The following is a 19,148-nucleotide window of genomic DNA, read 5'->3' on the forward strand; positions in this document are numbered from 1 at the left end:
AAAGGCAATATGCGTAGATAAATGCTCACTTTCCAGCCTTTTGAATCAGACGTAGTCACACAGTGCAGCTCTGGTCAAATTGTTGTAGGTGGAAGTCTCCTCAAAGTTTCTAGGGAAGGTCGCACTTCTCTGTTCAAGGGGAACACATCTGCATTTTTTTTTCTTTCTTAAATATGGATCTAACGTCAAGAATCAAAGCCACCATTTGTGATGGAAGCCACAAGCAAAGGGAAATTTCAAGAGAATTGCAGAAATGCCAGCCCAAACACCATCAGTCTACTAAACACTAGTAGGCACCTATATCCAAGTTTCTTTTTATGTAAGGAAAATACTCCCTATTATTGATTTTTATTGTTTTTATATTGACTCTGCAAGACAGTCTTCTGTTATTTGCAGGTGAAACATTCTTTATAGAGTTATCTATTATTATTTTATATTTTTACTTAAAGCTAGGCATCATTTAATCATTTATTTAATCTTTGTAAAAATTCAGGAAGGGTCTATGGTCATGGCACCCTGAACAAGCCTGATCCCATCTGATCTTGGAAGCTAATCAGGGTCAGACCTGGTTAGTACTTGTATGGGAGACCACCTAGGAACACCAGGTGCTGTAGGCATTAAAAAAATAATAAAAAATAAGGTATTGTAAGCTGACAATGTCCTTGAAATCTGTGAGGTCAACCAAGGGTTGCCTCACTTAAAAAATTTCAGGAAGGTAGGTATTGTTATTCTCAGTTTTTTTCAGTTGAGACTTAGAGGCTTAATAACAAAAATAACATTTTAATATTAAAAATAATAGTAATAATGATAATATGAATAAATTATAATAAAATAATGTTATTACATTAATGTAATAATAGCTGCCAGTTTTTGAGTGCTTATTATGTGTCACTTGCATTGTATGTGTTTAATCCTCACAACTTTATATAGGTGGTACTATTATCATATCCATTTTATAGATGAGGAAATTGAGGCACAGAAAGGTTAAGTAACTTTTTCAAAGTCACAGAATTGAGATTCAGATTCAGATATTTCTGACCATTGAGCTTATACGCCTATTATCTAACTAATTCTATCTGCTTTTCTGCAGTTCCAAAATGCTTTCTTTTTCCTCCAGGTTTTTTACATGCTGTGTCTTGTGGCTGGAGGTTTTCTCTCTACTATCTTTTCTTGGCCAGATCTCATTTATGTTTGATACCTCAGCTTAAATATACCTTCTTGGAAGCCTTCTCTGACACTCCCTCCCCTCTGTGTGATTGCATCTTCTCTTGTGTTTACTCCTATCGTAGCACTTAGCCCACTCTTTTGCATGTTCTAACTATCTTGCTGACCCATCAGAATGTTGTCTTCCTGAATGCTGGTTCTATGCCTTGTGCCCCACCATCCTCTTAGCATTTGACTCATAATAGACATTCAGCTAAAGGTGTCAGAATTGACTGACCCTTTGTTTTAGCCGGATGCTTGAGGGAACTGATGATGCCTGGGAGGCTGGTACAAAAGCAGGTTTGGGGAAAGTGGGAATGGTGGGCTCAATTCCTGGGTACCCAACAGGACTTGCACGCAGGTCAATTCATGTAGTACCAGAGACATCATGATCACTGTTTTAGCATTTACTGCAGTCGGTCCTCGGAGGGCCTCTTAGTCCATGGTCAAAATAAAAGAGAAAAAAAAGATGCTCAGAAAAGGTGGCAGCATGTGTCTCTGGAAGGCAAGCCTAGACATGTGGTGGGAGTTAAAGAAATGCAGAGTTACAAAAAAGAATCCCTCCCACGGATGTCTAAAAATGATGTTCCTAGCAGCTTTAGGTATCACAGTTGTGCAGGCAGAAAAGTATTTGATTAACTCACTGGCATTATCTCCAAGGTGTGGGTGTCTTGGAAATCTGCATGCCCAGTATTCCTTTCAGATAAGCTATTGGGCATTGCTCTACATATACTACATCACTGCTCTTCAGCCCCGTGTATATGGCTGAAGTCATACACTTTAAAAATTGTCCCTCCCAAGGTTAAGATAGCTGTGCTATCATCATTTTGTGCCTGGCATTTAGGAACAAGATTTAAAGTTGACTTGAAATAGAATTTCTGAATGTTCCAGAATGGGCAACATGCTCCACCTTACCTTCTTCATTCTCTATACACTTCTTTCTCCTGAAGATTTTCAGATGGATCGCTCTCATCTGCATTTTTCCTTCTGTATTTAGGTATATGGTGAATCTGACTTGGTGCAGTAGGTGGCAGAGTTAGTCATAGTGCAATATTGACGTCTGCAGGGGCCACATATAGGAGGATCTCCAGAAATAAAGTGATGAGAATGTAGTTTGCACAGTATCTTCACCACTCTGCCCCCTTTCCATTGCTGGGTCAGAAATACTCCTTAACTGAGTGATTCCCATGGTTAGAGAAGAGAACTTTCCACCCCAAGTTTAAGAAGGAGACACTCAGGCAAAAAGAAACCCAAGTTCCCAAATGCGACTAGGTATTCTTGAGACCTTACCTGAGTCCACTGATGTATTAGTGATTCAGTTTCTGTATCTGATTTACTAGTATTAATTGATACTTTTAGATCACAGGAATAGCTAGTAGGTTTATTTCTTTGTCATATTTCAGTCAACCGGGTAGTGGATCCCAGAAGCAATTTATTGATGACTATGAAACTGAGTATTGGTTAGTAGAAAATTATACTCTAATCCAGGAGTTGGTAATTTTTTCTTTTCTGTGTAGGGCCAAAAAGTAAATATTTTAGGCTTTGCAGACCATATGATCTCTGTTGCTGGGATTTATCTCTGCTGTTGCAGCCCCAAAGCAGCCAAGAGAATACATAGACAAATGGATGTTCCAATAAAATTTTATTTATATAAACAGGTGGCAGGATCTGGTCCACTACAGGGCCATAGTTTGCAATTAGCAATGTCTTCAGTGGACAGAGGTGACATGATGTCATACATTTCCCATCCTTGATATAGAGAGTTATAGCATCCAAACCTTTTCACTTTTATAGTCTCATTGGTTCCTCCCAACAAACACATGGTACCTGAGCTGCAGGTATTTTTAGGATAGTGGTGCATTCTGGTTAAGAGCACAAGCTTTGGAGAAAGAGCAGTGTTGGAATCCAGTATTTATAAGATGAAGGAATGGGCAGACTGTTACTTTCTTAGTGCTTCAGTCATCTAATCTTGTAATAGAATTTAATAATAGTATCTACCTCACATATAAAGGGCCCTTTAATAGATGCTCATGATAAATTCAATTAGTATTATCATCTTCACAATCTACAAACTGGGGCTAACTTCATGAGTATTAAATGTGGTAGCCTATATAAAGCTTATCACACAATGCGTAGTATATAGAAATGCTTAATATATGTTAACTAGTACTCATATTCCCATTTTACCAATAAAGGAATTTTAAAATGATCAAATAGTTCTGCCAAAGTTTTATAGTGAATAATCAGAGAAATGGGACTGAAACCTAGTCCTTAACACACCATAGATCATGCTATGCCCACTAAAAATGAGCAAATTTGTGTTAAAACTCCTTGAAAAGGTACAAAGTAAAACTCAAATGGAAATTTTTTTTATTAGAAGTGATAGAATATAGTCAAATCTAACTTTTCTTTAGTTTTATTGATTGTTTGATTAACTTTTAGTCATATATTTTCCTGTAAAATCCCTTAATTTGAGATATATTTTCTTCATATGCCAGTCAGGAAGCAACTTGTTTCTAGGGAATGGAACACAGGCTTGAGAACTGTGAAGGGGGCAAAGATTTTATATTGCCTTGTCTCCCAGAAATATTTCACTCTTTATGAAATAAATCCCACTGCTCTAAATGCCCATGTTTTATTCCATGTTGGTACCATAATCTTGACCTCATCTAAGTAAAGAAAGTGGTGGACTTACAAACCAAAGTAAGGGGAGGCTAGAGACCTCTGACCTGTGTGTTTTTGTGACTTAAAAAGATGATCTGGGCCAGTTATATTACTTTTCACCTCCCTTTTCTCTCTGCTATGGAGCATGACAGAGCAGTGAAGGACTTTGGAGAGGAGATGGCACTTGTAATGTCATTAAGAGCAAATAAAAATTCAGAAAGAGCAGAAAGGAGAAGTTAATACATGCAGAAAGCACAGGCTAAGCTAAGAGGGATTGACTGGAAAGGGGAGAGAAATCCTAAAGAGAACTGCCAGGAAGCTTTTGAGACTGTTGCTTGGTAACCACCTAGCACAGTTGGGTGGTTGTTAGTTGAATCATTCAAATAACTCTTGGCTGCCCAATCCCATTTTCCACCCCCATAAGGGTGAACACTTGGAGTGGATTCTAATTCTAAAGCAGCTGCTGATACCAACATCAGTGATGGGAAGTAAGTTATCTCAGGAACATCTCTTCTTAACTCATGGGTTAAGTTCTTGCCTCCTCTCTTAGGGACACCCACAGGGTCCTGTAACCTTAGTCATCTGACCCTGGGGCTAAATGAACTGTGATTGCCTTGAATGAAACTCGTCTTTGTAAATATTGTTTTCATGAATAATACCTAACTCTAGAAGAAGAAATCAAACTTAAACAGAAGGGGAATAAAGAAGTAAAACTCAGGGGAAGGTGGAAATGAGCATCTTCGTTTATTAAAAAAGAAATGTAAACATTTTCAAAAGATGGCACTTTTAGCACTGGCAGGCGATGGAGAAAGAGATTTGTCAAGATCACATGTGTTTTCTCGATGATAATTCTCCCTCAGTGAATACATTGATAAAATACCAAGAGCTGTTTTGGAGATAACAAGCACACAGGAACTTACAGTAGATGTTGTATATTGCAGTAGTGACTGTGTCAATTTGCTTCTAGCCCAAACAGTCACCTACTCACCTGTGGAGAGGGTGGAGATTCTGGTCATGACTCACAATCAGGGTGGCCAGAAGAATGGGGGAGACCAGCATGGGCATCTCAGTCTTGAGTGAGCCTTGCGTACCTTTACAAGCCTGGGGAATTATGGGAGCTATCTCCCTCCGTCTGCCTCCATTTGCTTTTTATTTCTTTTTTACTCTCCACCCCCACAAACACATGCACACATTAAAGAGAAGAGGCTGTTTCTGCCTTGCTAGCAAAGACAGAAATCATACCCAGACACAAAAAAAGCTAGGAGAGTATACTGCTGAGAGTGGACCACATTTTTGAATAAGTAAGTTGAGGACCCTTCAGAAGGAAAGAGATTTGTAGATGTCCTTTGTTTCTTCCCGTCTGATTGACTTGTTTTGCTTCAGTGGTTAAAATCCTTGTGAACTTCTGTAATTAGCAATTTCTGTGACAGTTTCTGGAAAAACAATGGAGTGGCTCCATCAAACAGAATTCCCTCTCTGTAATACATTTGAATGTTTAATGTATATTTCTTTAATTTCCTGGAAGAATGGCATTACCCAGCCAATGCCTGGGGGTCTGGTTATGTACTATTCTTTTTGATTCATATATTGGGGAAGAAATGAGTCACGCTTGATTAAGGGGTTGATACCACCTACTTATGCAAATTATGTGTATAGATGGGAACTGGATGAAGTAGAATGCCATGGAGTGGGCAACATTTCTTTCTGTACTTGAGTGTTGGGTTTGCAGACTGCAACTTTTGATGTCTTGATCCATGAGCTGTTGGGTCCACAGCCAACTCTGCAAAGAAGTGGGGTATGTGTGTATGTGCAGCAAGTCTCTGGTTCAACACAAAATGTCAAACTTTCGTGTTTATGTGATCCTTATTGCTTCTGTGGAAGAGACTGTTTGCCAAATCAGAGTGCCAGACACAAATTACGGTAATAACAATAATAGTTATTTATTATTTGTTTTGCGCTTGGCAGTGTGCTAGGTGCATCTCCTCATTTAATCCTCTCAATATTCCATGAGTAGATATTTATAATCTCTACTATAATAATCTCAGGGAAGTTAAATGAATACATTCAACTTTAGGTCTGCTTACCTCTGAAATTTGTACTACTTTATAGCCTTTCTGATCCAATTTTGGAATTGCACTGTGAAACCCACCCTATTTTTAAAACATACCCACAAAATGTAAGGCAGTGATTTGGAATATTTTATTCATAATGTATGACAAAGCCAGAAATTTAAAATGCTTCAATATCTGTACTACTCAATTTAGCACATCATTTTATGTTCTCACAAATTGTTCTGTTTCCTTTATGGAGACCAATCCTTGAGGGCAGATTGTTTTTTACTTTTTTTTACTTTTTTTTTTTTTGGTATTCTCTTCTGGGCCTAACACAAGATAAGAAATCCAATTACAGCAAAGACAAGGGAGCAGACAGGACATCAAGCCGTGTGTGCCCAATGCAAAGTGAGATATTTTTACACGTTGCCTATCGAGTTTATGTAGAAATTCGACTCTAAAGTCAGCATATATGTTGATTATTTGTTAGCCTTTTCCCCAGCATCAGGTTGCCTTTATAACGTAACTCCTTATTTCTCAGCCATGTGGAATTTGGATGGGATATTTTATCATAACTCCAGAATGGGCCCTGGTTGAATTAAATTAATCAGGAATTCCATCCCCTTGGCTACAGTCATTCAGGGATGTTGCATGACCCAAGCAAACAATCAAGACACAATTTCTGGGCTTTGGTTTCAGCTATAAGAAAAGTAAAATTCTTCTTTCCATAGCTTCAGCAACCTTTTGAAAATCAGGAAGGAAAGATCTTCATATGAATCCACACAACACTGAAAATGCAGAGCAATGAATGGTGGGAAAGACCTGTGTCTCAGGAGCATTGTTTAAGTCCTGAGTTATCTCTAACACAGGACTGAAAAACAACAGATTTTTTTATTGCTTAAGGATTTTGAGTTGGTTTTTCTGTTCCTAACATCATGAGTTCTACCTGATTTTCCAGGAAAGGTAAAACAAAACAACAAAACAAAAACTTCACATTATAGATAGTCAAAAAAAATCTCATAGTAAGACCAATAGAACTAGTTTTTTTTGTTGTTGTTCTTTATCACAGAAGCAGATTGTTATTTCGTAATTTAGACAAGTAATGAGGTAGCTGACTTTCATTCATTTAAGAACTATGTTAGAAAAAATATATATACCTCTTTCAATTTTAGAATAACAGCCTGTATAATAAGATGTTCAAAATGGGTAAGGCAGGTGGAAACTGAGTTTATCCAAGGAAATAGGAGATTCTTATGTTTGCCCTAGGACAGTTCATTGAGTGGATATCAGGTAAAACCACTATCAGTCAGTTTGGGCTGCTGTAACAAGAATACCATAGTTTAGGTGGCTCAAACAAAATACATTTATTTCTCACAATTCTAGAAATGGAGTAATCTGAGATTAGGCTGCCAGCACATGGAACATCTTCCAGGTTGTCTCGCATGGCAGAGAGAGAGCTCAGGTATCATTATAAGGGTTCCAATCATACTGTGAGGGCTCCATCCCTATGACCTCATCCAAACCTAATTACCTCCCAAAGATCTCACATCCAAATGCAGTCACATTGGTGATTAAGGCTTAAACATATGAATTTGGAGGGGAACACAAATACTCTGTCCGTAGAAATTACTGACATTATTTAAAATTTTTTCTATCTCTTTTTCTCCTCCTTCCCTTCTCTCTTTGACTCTACCAAGTACATGTATTTGAAATTACATAAAAAGATAAATATATCTAGACTATGACTCCATAGAATTATCTAACTTTTTCCTCACAGTATCACTCTAAGGAACAAGTCATTATTTCAGTATTCTGAATATAAGAGCATTGAGACTCAAGAAAATTTAGGGCTTTCTTTCAGCATTATAAAGATAGTAATTAAAGCCAGGATTTATAACCAAGAATGTCAGACACAAGCTACATGACACAGGAGATCAATAAATTCTTTGTTGATTGATTGAAGTTCTTATTGGACTTCAACTTAAGAAAGTTATAAATATGGCAGAAAATTGCTACCACTTAAGGAATCAATAAGCCTGTTTAATAAAATGGTATTTAGAAGTCTTGGCCTATCCCTTTGACTGAATTTTTCCTACTATACTTTAATTTTAGAATCTTTACGATCTCTAAATTTTAGACTACCTGGGGACCATGTAGTGTCATGTCCCTCAAGTAGATCTTTATGGCTAAAGCATCATAATTCCTTGGGAAACAAGGAAGTCACATATGCAATATGTGAGCTAATAGTTGCTAAAATTAAGGAAGAATATTATGATGACTACCGAAAGGCAAAAAAAAACAACCCTAGAAATAGAAGTCCGTTTAATACTAACTTAAAAAAAATCAAAGTAGTCTTTTGCTCCATCCAGAAATGCTTCAGATGACATGAGCAGGGGAATGCATTTGAGGCTTATGAACCCAAATATTTTTAACCCCAAGACTTTTGAGTGTAGAGTACAGTAGCGAGAGTAAAGCCAGGCTCTGATTCTCTCTCTTAGAACCTTACCCTCGACAGAGTTTCTTTTCATGTTCTCCTTATTGGTAGAGGAGAAAGAAGGAGTTAACATTTATAGGGGGCCTGCACTGTACTGATCTCTTTTAGATGGTGACATTATTTAAATTAATCACTCCAATATCTCTTTGAGATAGACTTTCATTTTAGAGCAAACAAATATTTGGAAATTTTGAGAGTTTTGCCAAAATTAATACAACATGACAGAAAATTTGAGTCTCTAAATTTACAAATCCAGAGCAGGATTCACGAGACTGCATGTGTTTTCAGGTCTCCTGCTTATCAAAAGTGATCAGTACAGAGATCTTGTCTAAAGCTTTCTCCAAATCTATACCTGGATGATTGGAGGAATTTTTCAATTTGTTTGTTTTTTAGTTAGAGACTTTAGTTCTCTGTACCTTCCTTTGAATTTCTCTGCCAGACTGAAACCTTTTATCCTTTTTCTTCCCTGCTGTTACATATACTCTCTAGACTAACTATTGAATGGCAGTAAGCACTGGAGGAAGTTGGGAAATGAGTGAAGTAAAATAATTTTGAAATAGTATAATGTCAAACAGACCTGGGTCTCATTACTGGATCTTATTATTTCTTATTGTGGGATCTTGGAAGGTTCCTAACTACTATGAACCTCCCTTTTTTTCATCATCAATAAAATGGAAATAATGACCTTTTATGAGTGTTAGTAATAATTAAATAGTATATGTAAATCACCTTACATAGCTTCCTTTCAGTCATCCATGCCCACACTTCTTCTATGGTTCAGTTTGTCATAAGAGAGTCGGAATCAAGTAGCCATTAGACAAATACTCTGATCATCCAAAATGTTTCAGCAGATGTATTTCATCCCGGATCACCATCCTAGTTGTGGGTCATTCAGTAGTCTATTGTCCTTTAATGCTTTCAACAGTTGGTTGGCTTTAATTTCTTTCAATGATTCTCCATCCTGGCTGTGTATAAGAATAGTTGATGGAGTTTAAAATACCCACATGTCTAAGACTGACTCGTAGAGTTCTGGTTTAGTAGGCTAGGAGGTCAGGGGAGAAGCCCAGTAATGTGTGCCTTTTATAACCTCCATGGGAAATTTTGGTGCATATGCCAGGCTGAGAATTCCTGCAGTTTGGACCACATGCTCTAGAATGCCAATGGTAAACTACTCTTGGAAGTTGGTGGGAAGACTGCATTTCCAAAAGATCAGCTATGCTGAGCCCATCTTAATCCCCATAGCTTTATTATTATTTTTTCCTTAAAGTGCTGTCTAAACTCCCTGCTGAATAACACCTGGTGTTCTTGTTGTACGTGCAGCTCCATAGGCCTGACTTGGGATCACAGTCCTTATGTATGGGACCCCAGGAATCTGTATTTAGCAAATTGCCCAAGTGATACTTCTGTACACTGAAGTTTGAGATTTACTGCTAGAGAGATTTCAGACTAGAAATATGTTGAAGACAGATCTGAGAATAAAGCACAAACCTGAAAGGGCTTCCTTTGAAAATTAGCTGTGATGACAGTGGATCTTGACTCATGAGAACTGAACCTGCACTTGTTTCTTCAGTGAATTGATTTTACATACTAGACACTTAATTTTGACCCAGTCTCCTCTTTTCTTGCTCTTTCTTAATTTCGCTATGGACATTCAAGTATGTCAAGTCTTGAAGAGAACCGAGCTCACTTTAGACCAACTTCAGAAGAAAAACTAAAATTTTTGCTTCCTCCTTAGAAAATCTTAGTATAGGCTCTACTTAGGGTAGAGGCAAAATAATAGGTATTCTTTGAATTCCTTGATTTTGTCTCACTTTGTGGAAGCCCAGAGTTGAGTTTATGTTACATTTCAGCGAATCCAATAAAGAAGGATGAAATATCACTTATTTTTATAAGTCAAAAGGGGAACTACTTGGCAAAGCATGCAATTCAATGTCCTAGTTTTTGACAGCCTATCTGAGAAAATGTCATGCTGCAATGCCAGGGAAATTGCCAATCTCCTACAAAGGAAAGCACTTTTTTTTTTTCCTTTTGGTAACTAAGGATGTTTAGGGTTGTAGTAGGATATGAAGAATTGAAAGCACTTGGGCTTTCTGTAGGAATGCTCAAGCTGTGCTTACCCCACTCTATGTCCATGTCAATCAAATGCAGTTTTGTCAGTTTCTTTAATTTAGTCCCTAACTAATCATGACACCTGCTAAGATTTTGGTCACATGCCCAGGGCTTGAAAATAAAATAACAGTGGTTTTAGAGGTTTTCTTCTTTATTATTTTCTTATAAATTCTGATTAAAATGAATTAAGCTTCGGCTAATTTCACAACCTTTGCAATAAATTCATCAGACCTCTGAAAACATGGGGAAGCATAAAATTGCTGCTATGTGCATGTATTAAACTTCTGGTCTTTAGTATTCTGTGATTTATAAGTTTAGGTTTTTGGCAGTCATTCTGTGGAATACCCTCCTTTTTTAGTGGTGAGGGAAAGGGCCAGGAAGGACAACAATTACTTTATAATTTTCTCAATTCTTTTAATGCAATTAATCCTTTAATAGTCTTTAGATTCCATTTTTATTGAAAGAGTGAGAAATTGTAACACATGAGGCAGAGTGTCTTGCCCTACATACATCTGAATTTTGACCACCAATTTTCTATAAAGTAGAAAGAGTCAAGAAATGTTTCGTGGGAGCTGATTTGCCTGGATATTGAAGTCATCTCCAGTGGTTTTCATTCTTTTTCTCTTGGTTTGCTTGTTTATGGCTTCATCATCCCAAGGTGGGAGAACAGGTTCTAGGATTTATGTCTCCTAATCCCCCAGTCTGATGTCCATCTCATTATATTGTATTGCCATCCTCTTGCATATTTCCTTGCCAGTTTTCTGCTTTAATTTTGCAGTTATGAATCACAATCACATCTCCTGAGAAATATTTAAATTCCCTAGGGTGGGAAATAACTTTGTTGCCCAAAGGAAATATACAGATTTTGCTTCTAAAAGACATGGAAAAACTAGTAATTTGGGAGTAAGGATTCACATGGTGTTGAATAACTCAACACTATGATGGAGTTGCTGAAAGAAAAAAGTATGAGTATTCAAATTCAGGAAATTTTACTTAACAGGATAAACTTCGTAACATACATTTGAGGTCCTTTATCAGACTGCTTCCTACTTTTCCATTTTCTGCCACTCACTGTCTTAAACTGAATATTCCAACAACACTAAACTTTTTAGATACACCATGCTGGAAGGAAATAAGGAACAGGTGGTTTACTAAAGACTAGGATTAGGAATTGTTCTGCAAGAGCTAGAACCATGGTATTGGCTGTCAGGTGGGACCTGAGACCACAAAGGCACTGTTCCTTGTGAGCTGAACCAGAGAAAGCACAGATGCTATTGGCAATACCACTACATAGAGTGAGGGAAATATAAATGACCCGGCTTCTCCTCAATTCCTGCCCTTCGTTCTTTCACCATTACCTTCCTCTGCACAAACCAACTAGAAGTCAGTTGGCAAGGAGGCCTGGGAAATATAATTCCCTGAGATACAAAGCAAGCTAGGAGGAGGTAGAGAATGGATCTTAGAACAAACATGCATATGAATTTTACAACCTGTGTTAAGTTGAGCTTACCTAGAAGTACTCTAAAATGAAGACTTGAGTTCAAGCAGATTATTTGGAAAGTGAATCAAGAGCACAGGAGCAAGAAAGAATAGGAAAATAATATGTAGAAGGTAAGGAAACTATAGCTGGAGCAATAATAAGCAGGTTACCACTGTGAGAAGCTCGGGATCAGTAATGCTGGGAACCTCTGAGAAACTGTACTGAAAATGCCTCAGATACCCCACCTGAGAGAGAGGAAGCTGGGGTCTGTATGTAACAACTCCCCTCTTTGGTGGAGAACTGCCCTTGAGAGAGGAGCGTGGGGTGAATGAACATGCTCAGAGAAAGGTATTTAAATCCACTAGCAGACATCACAGGTGCTTGTAGTAAGAACCTATCAGCAGGTACAGGAACCGTGAGTGTCTCGGGCAACAACAATACCTGCAGCATTCCCAAGAAGGAATTAGGTGCTTCTCTTCTGTGTGTCTTTTGTATTTTCTTCATGTCTATCATTGTTTTTATTAACTCAATCAGACCTAACTTCTACTTTTCTAAATCAAATAATTTGAAATATTCTATTTACTTTCCTGAACTTTAAATAATATAACCTACCTATACACATTAAAAATATATATATATAATATATATGTATATGTATATATATAATATATATATGTATATGTATATATATTAATATTATGTCCTAACTCCAATACAAAGGAAAAATAAGAAACCAATTTATAATAAAATAATACGCATATTACTATGTAAAGGATAAGGCATGAGTGTTTTAGATGACATAAGTTGTTAGATAATTGCACGAACTCATAAAAATACATTTGGCTTTAAGGAAAAAACATCCGAATATTATTTATATTTTGTTATCTTGGTTAATCGAAATAGGCTAATACATAGACTCAGTGTACATATGCATAGAGTTAGTGTAAACGCAACAACTGAAAGTGTAAAATGACACAGGAATGTTGTATCGGCCACTTAAATTTTATAAGATTTGTTGTGATTGATGACATGTTTCTCCAAAAGGGTGAACAAATCTTGGTAGATTTACTAAGAAGGTACTTCTTTATTGATTAGCATGATGGCATTACTGAAAATTTCTGTGTAATTAAAATAGAGCATATGTGTGTATGTGTGTGTGTGTAATAAAGTTAGAATCTAGGCTTGGATATTATATAGAAATTAGTTGACTGCATGAGTCTCCCAGAGGATATTTGATAGTTGTCAGTCATGAAGCAGTTCTCTAATGTGCAGGATTTGCACTATGCACAGTGTTCCTGGTTATCCCTATACCCTAAGTTGCAAGAAGACCACCTAATCATTGTGAAAAACAAAAATACTCTCAAATTTCTAAAGCATTTCTTTGAGTGTGGGACTGCCTCTTTGAGAACTACTTTGTTAAATGCTTATTGAATGCATCTGCTTCCAGAGTAGATTAGCCCTGAATGTTGGTTTAGTTATGAATAGGTGAACAGGAGGCTGGAATTACCTAGTAATGTAAAAAGTGGAAATTTACCAATGAATTAAAATTACTTCCTGACTATAAAAATGATAGATGGCCGCTTGAAAATATATGTTTAAAAATCTGGATATTTGTTGGGATGTTTCAAAATGTTCTTCAGAAGAAAATGTAATGGACTTGGCTTTTTCAGTTCAGCATTTTGATAATGGCTTGGAAAAAGATATAGGAGCCATGTAGATCAGATTTGGAAATAACACGAAGTTGGAAGGAATAATTAATGTGGCGGGTGACACCCATGGTAAAACAATGAGTTAAAACAAACAAATGCAATGAAATTCAAACTGAGGTCCCAGAATATTATCGCATCAGTATAGAATGAAGGCATACGTTCACTTATATTCATTAGCTCATTGCTATCTTAATAAGTATAGAGGCACTGGTTTTACCTTTTGTGTAATCTTTAAGGTCAGTAGATGTCTAACATTCCAAACAAGCAACTTTATGACTCCACTCTATTAGGCTTGTTTGTGGTAACCTATTTAATGCTGAGTTGTGCTCGCAGGAACATTGAACAACCTGAGAGCTTTTAGAAAAGACAAAGATAATGTGAAAGATCTAAAACTTCTTTGTTTGAAGAATCATGGACAGGATGTTTAGAGTGGATAAGAAATATTTAAAGACATAGTTTATACACGAATGAAGGCTCAGAGGGGTTCAGTAATTTGCCTAAGATAACAAAATTAATACTCTTTATAGTTTAATTTATTAGATATGCATTACCAAGTGACGGACTCTGCTTCATTTGTAATGTTCATAATAAGCACATGTGTTGGTTATGATAATACAAACTGCTGTACAAACAGTGCCCCAAATTTAGTGGCTTACTAATTCAATAACTTAAAATTAGTTGATTTCCACATATCTCACTGTTCAATCTTTTTTTAAAAATAAATTTATTTATTTAAATTAGTTTCAGGTATAGAGTACATTGGTTAGATATCTATAATGTTCATAAAACGATCCCCCCAATTGCTCCCTCCCTTCCCTGGCCCTCCACTTAGCCATCATATTAATGCTAACTGCTTCCCTCTTTCATGCTCCCCATGCCCAACTATCAACTACTAATTTGTACTTCTTTATCCCTTCACCCCATTCTCCCAGCCTCCCAACCCCTTCTCCCTTCTGTCCATTACCAAATTGTCCACTATATTTGTGAGTCTGTTTTTGATTAGTTTCACTGTTCAATCTTTGATCCGTTAAGTGATGCGCTTTCCTTCCATGTGGTGATTCTAGAATTCGTACTTTCTCAGTCTTGTGGTTTCTCTGTCCCTTAGGGCCTCAGCATCCTCCACATTTACCCTGACATCGGCGGGGGGTTAGAAGGGGGTGAGCGGGGGCGAGGAGGAGAGAACATGTGGTAGCACAACAGCTTCTTAAAATTGCCTGGGAAATGGCATAAACATATTCTATTAGATAGAAGAACTCACATGGGAGGTGGCTAGGAGAAGGGGATCAAGGAGTCAGGAGTAAGCTGAGAAATATAGGTCTATATGGGGCAGTGAGTTGTCTTCCAAAGATTCCTGGCTATGAAAAAGAGAATGGATATGTTGATTGGCAACTGACCTTTTCAGCTACAACCAGCAAGATGAATTTTTTCCCCTTTACTTTACAGTTGAGGACATCAAAGCTCATAAAGATTCAGGAAACTTTCCCAAAGTCTCATGGCTTTTAAGTGACAGCTGAATTTTTGTCTAATTTAAAAGTCCAGGTATGTTCTTAGGCTGTATTAAACTATCTCTAGTCAAAACAGTTCTTCCATTACTACACTTTGCTCTTTTCCTCAAATGAGTTTAATCTTTCCTCCTAAAGCATGCCACCAATCACCTTTCTTTCTCTTGAAGTGTTTTACACACACACACACACACACACACACACACACACAAACACACACCTTTTCTGACCTTTTCTAACTCATGTTTTTTTTCTCCTTTGGGAAGAAAAAATTTATTTATTTAAATATCAGAGAGTGTTGGCTCCACTCTCTGATATTTAAATAAAGTCTGCATAAAATACTGGTCACTTATCTTTCAGGCTTTCTCAGTCTCCTTAGCAACCTCCCTAGCAACAGACTTCTTTAAAAAGGAATCTCAAAAAAAGTACACAGGAGACATATTCTTTATAATTAAATTATACTAAAAGATGAAAGAAAAAAAACAAACAAACAAAAACGCTCTCACCCTAACTTATACTAACTCCCCTTGCGTTGGTTTGTTCAGTAGCCCTCTGACTAACCGACCTGCTCCTGCTCCTGCTCCTGCTCCCACTGTCCATTATCCAAGTTGCAGTCATAGCCATCTGCAAACACAAATTAGTATGCGTTATTTTCCTACTAAAATTCTTCTTTCCAGTGACTTCTACTTTCATTCTCATACAACTCAAATTTTGACCAGGGCCTACCAAGCCTTACAGAGTCATCCCTGTCTCTGGAACTCATTCTCCTGTGCCACTCCTTGCTCCTGTCGTCCAGTCTGCCGAGCTCATTCCCTCATCAAGACCTTCACATCGGTTGTTCTTCCTGCTTGGCCTTTTCTGCCCCGAGTTTTTTACATGATTTGTACTCTCTCGAACTCACCACCTTAATTATTTGTTAATAACATTGGACACTATCTGAAAATACAATCTTTATTTGTTAATGCATTCATTATGTATATATTTCCATGAGAGAAAGACTTTTCAGTCACTCAGCATTGAATAAATTAACTAACAAATGACCAACGTTTGTTTAGTGCCTCTCATGTACCAGGCTTTCTTGAGTGATTTGTTTGTTGTTTCAGAGTGTTGATAAAATGACTGACATTTGTTAAGAACAAGGCCCAGTGCCCATATCTGTCCTGGAAGTAGCATTCATGCATTAGGGGCAGTCTACTCCAGATTTAGGTTAAGTGTAGAAGTGGGATTCTGTCAGGCAGCCAAGGCTGACCATGATTAGCTTGCAGAAGTGGCAAAGGCACTGTCTCTGTGGTTTTGCTCCCTGCGTTCATCTAGACTTCAAGATCTTGTGTAAAACATGTTTGTTTTAACTTTAGGCAAAGGTCAGCATACTAGAGTTTGAGAGCAATTCTTCTTTCAGACAGGTGGTTTCCAAGGTTATAAAATTGAACAGGTGATGACAGGGGCTTGCTTAAGAGGGGAGAAAGGATTCCTTAGTATTTTTATGCCTACCCCTCTCCTCCTCATTGGCTACCGAGGTGTTTTATGGATGATGCAGGAAATAAATGCAGTGTATAAGCTAATAAAACAGATTTCTGCCGCATTGACTTTCCCTTTTAGCTCCTTAATTAGCTATTCAAGACCAGCACTTCTGTAGGTGTCTAAAAATAGACAGAAGCTTGGTCAGGAGAAAAGTTAGGCAACCTGTTTTTTCTGTATTTCAATAGTGGTTCAGATTTGGATATTATTTTCATGAGACTGATAGATTTGTATTTTTTTCTTTAAAAATTTTTATAATAGAAATGATGTGCCCAGAGGTTTACTCATTTTTAGAGCATAGTATTGCATTACTTTGGTATAGAACTTTGTAGTTTGAAAAGCACTTTTAATATAAAAAATTTGACTTTTATTCCCCGGATAGAAATAAGTGATGTTAACATTTAAAAACCAGTTGCTGTGGCATCTTGCCTTCATTTGCACATTAACTGGCAGCCCCTCTCACCTTTGTGTTTCTGGCTATCCTAAGGCGATGATGTCTGACCTTGCCTTACAATATTGTGTGTGTGTCAGCTATTGCTATCACGGGTTGTCCATTGTTTTCTCTCTTGTATGTGGTATATTCTTTTGTTAATGTTCTCTGTTCTCCAAATTACTTTAAAAGTATAAAGTGCCCACTAGCACCCCTGTTTACCAAGAGAATGCTAATATCCTTGCTGCCTTGAGGTACCAGAGGGGTGCTGTGAGCTCTGTGGACGTGGAGAGAATGCTTTGGTTTAACCTACTTTATGCTACATTTTCCTCCCTTTTTCCACCTACTGAGACACTTATGCCAGTACATGGATTCTTTAAGTAGATCCCCCCATCAACTCGCAGGATACGCTCGCATTAACCCTAGCACTGGGCCCAATTTAAGCCCAAGCGGGAGTCTGCTACATATTATTTTATTAGGTTTCCATGACAACGCTGTGAGGAAGTCAGGGTAAGGCATTATTCATCCGATTTTATATATTAGAAACTTAAATAGAGGAAGTTGATTTATTTTTTAAATTTAAAAAATAAATATAAGGTATTATTGGGTTAACCTAGGGAATCAGATGCTTTCCTACTTATATTAAACCAGATCTTTTTTGTTATTATTATTATTTTTTTTTGTCTAAGGACATTTCTTTTTTTCTTTTTCTTTTTTTTTTTTTTTTTTTTTTTAGCTTTTCTTTCGAGGACTTTTTTTCTGCTTTAGTGAGGTAAAATTGACAACAAGGACTTTCTAATTGCCTCTAAGTAGAAATTTGGAAGCAGACATTGGCACGTACATTGGGGTGATCAAATACCAGATGGGGAATATGGACTAGATAATCTCTAAAATCCCTTTCCACTTCTTTTGTGGTCAGTAATCCCATTGCTAAATCTAAAACCAAACCAATGATGTGACTCTGCTAAAGGAAAGGGAGGAGGTTTATGATTTTATTAAAAGAGAGGTAAGGCATGCACAAAGCAAAGTGGTTGATGAATCTGACAGAAAATCAGAGGAAAGGCACATTTTTGGTTTAGGCAAGAGCATGGTCTGGTAAAGCGGTTTGTAGATTATTGTCTCCATCCTAGTTCAAGAGTAGAACGGTGCTGACCTGACCTGAAGTCTTCCATGATTGTAGGAGTTTGAAGAGGGGAAGAAGGAGGTTGCCAGTGGGGATGAGTTGAGTGGGAGCAAAACTTTGAGTTCAGAAACAGCCCAGCCCGACAGAGGCATTGCAAAACCCTTTTCTATTTGGTTTTGGGTGCCGATCCAAGTCTCAGGACAGCACAGCCCTAACAGACACCAGGGCGCTAGTACTGGTGGTGGTGGAACAGAACTCTTTGGTACCTAAGAGCCAGTTAGGGGAACCTAGCCTAACAGGAAAGAAGAAAGACTTGGCAATTGTGAAACGTTGAGAAATCCCCTCTTCTCTTCCTTTGTTTAAGTAAGCATGACTCAAAAAGTTCTGGGACAAAGAATTGTAAACTGACCACTGACACAGGTCACTTGTTTGGGAGAACTGTTACTCTCTATCTAATTGGCCTTTTCCTACAGTTTACAGTTCATTCATAACTAAAATTTTTCCAGCACCTGAGTTTCTCTACACTTCTTTCCTGTGGGGCACTGGGGCTCATTGCTGTGTGTGTGAGTTGGTGTGGACTAGGAGATTTTACTTGGTTACATGTTATCTTTCTCCTGAAGTGACCTCTGTTTCTTAGCTTTGACTCATGGACTTTGAACTTTGCTAAATTCTTGAACAATTAGGACATGATGCTTTGTCTGGCAACTCATATGGGTTGCTCTGCATCATTTATCTCAGCCTTGAAAGCTGAGCATTCTAACACAAAACACTCTTATGAGTGATGTAATAGTTTTTTAAATTGCGTATCTTTTTTATTAATGAAAAAAATGAGTTCAGATAGCTTAAATAATCTAGTTAAGGCTTG

At 37.4% G+C, this 19,148-nt stretch overlaps 1 protein-coding gene and 1 pseudogene across 1 annotated transcript in view; both read left to right on the forward strand.

The window, feature by feature from the left end:
* Positions 1-19,148, forward strand: part of LRRC7 (leucine rich repeat containing 7) — a 1,130,220-nt gene that overhangs the window by 380,336 nt on the left and 730,736 nt on the right. The window lies entirely within an intron of this gene.
* On the forward strand, positions 499-617 carry LOC120583465 (uncharacterized; annotated as a pseudogene).

The sequence above is a fragment of the Pteropus medius genome, unplaced genomic scaffold (assembly GCF_902729225.1).
Source record: "Pteropus medius unplaced genomic scaffold, Ma_sr-lr_union100, whole genome shotgun sequence".
Classification (NCBI taxonomy): Eukaryota; Metazoa; Chordata; class Mammalia; order Chiroptera; family Pteropodidae; genus Pteropus; species Pteropus medius.